This window comes from Myotis brandtii, unplaced genomic scaffold (assembly GCF_000412655.1).
Source record: "Myotis brandtii unplaced genomic scaffold, ASM41265v1 scaffold247, whole genome shotgun sequence".
NCBI lineage: Eukaryota > Metazoa > Chordata > Mammalia > Chiroptera > Vespertilionidae > Myotis > Myotis brandtii.
Genome location: NW_005359352.1, coordinates 1,817,631 through 1,819,278, shown reverse-complemented (window position 1 = coordinate 1,819,278; position 1,648 = coordinate 1,817,631).

Sequence of the window (1,648 nt, the reverse complement as noted above, 5' to 3'; positions counted from 1 at the left end):
TCCCTCTGCGCGGGGCGGCCTGGGCCTGCGGTCACACTGGCAGCACAGGGACCTGGGGCAGCAGCGGGGGATGGACAGGTACCCTCCCCCCGACCTGGGCCCCTCCCCCCTGTGTCCAGGTGGGCCCGCCCGGCCTTGTTGCTCTTGGACTTTAAACCCAGCTTTTGGCTTATTAATCTGTTTCCCTCCCTGTTTCGGAGTTAGTGACGCCTGCCTTTCCCTTTATTCTTTCGCGCGGCTGCTCTCCTCACTTTTATTGTCCCCACCCCCCCTTTCTGTGTGGACCAGTGGCCGGCGCCTGTCGGTGCTCACGGTGTGGGTGTCCGTGGCAGAGTCTCCCGGGCGCTCCCCCGGCCGTGGCCGGCTCTCAGGTGGGCGCAGTTACTGCAGCCACAAGTTTCGCATTTTCACCGTCGAGGTCTCCATGTTTTCTGTGACCGGGGCTGTTAGGGGAGTTTTTAAACGTTCCTTCTGAAAGGCGTGTAGGACGGTCTTCCTTGCTAATTCTGACTTTTAATATCTGAGCGTTTCTAACGCTGTCAGAGCATTTCACCTTCTTGGTCGTGAGGGAGGCTTTGCTCTGGCCTGAGCACAAGTCGGGCTGGTCGGTGACCCTGGGCCCGGCTCCCACGTGTTTGCGGTGGCCCAGAGGGACCTGGTGGGTTTCACTCACCTGCCGTGTTGTGCCGTGTTGTGCTGTTTTGTCTGCTGTCGTCCTTATGTCATGCGTGAAGCGGGTGACTCCTGTGCTGTGTGTTCCTATGTGTCCATGGCCAACTTTAGTTTTTGTCTCATCAGTGCTGATTCGGGGGTGTTGGGAGCAGCCCCTTGGGGCTGCCGTGGCCACGGGGCAAAGCCGGGCTCTGTGACTAGGCAGGGTGTGGCCGTGGCTGCGTGGCCGTGGCTACGTGGCTTTGTGTAGCGGCGCCTCCTGTTATGGGAACCGGGACACCGACTCGGACCTGGTAGAGTCGTGACGAGGTTCAGGAACGAGGCCCCACGGGGGACGCCAGGGCTGAGGGGTTTCCGTCGCTGCTGCCATGACTCCCGCCACCGTGTCCGCAAACCTAACGCTCGCTGAGTCGCAGGAGCGGGGCGGCGGCACCCTTTCCAAAAGGCTCACGGCGGTTTGCATCTCAGACCCTCCTCTGTGGCTCCTCCAGCCTCTGAGGGTGCGAGGCCACCGCGCTGCCTCCCTGCGCTGGGCAGGTGGGCACGGCCCCTTCTGGCCCACGCGGGCCCTCAGGCTCTTTCAGCCCCCGAGCTGGCGCCCTCGGCCTCCCAGACCCCTGGCCGAGTGTCCTCCACGCACCCGGCTTTTGGAGTCAGCAAGGGGCCGGGGCCCTTTGAAGGGGGTTCCGGCAGGATGTTTACTCAACTGCGGTCCTGGGGCTGCCCCTGGGCTGGGGGGTGCCGGTGTGGGTATGGGTGTGAGTATGGGTGTGGGTGTGGGTGTGGGTGTGTGTGTGCGTGTGTGAGCAGGTGTTCGAGCAGGGCCTCCTGAGCACATGATGTTTACCTGAGCGCACACCTGATCCCACTCAGGCCACAGGTGCTGCTCCCATGGTGCTTCTCCGGACGGCAGGGGCCCTGCTGCTTGTGCGCCTGGGATGAAGGCAGGGCCGTGGGGGGGCAGGGCTGTGGGGGG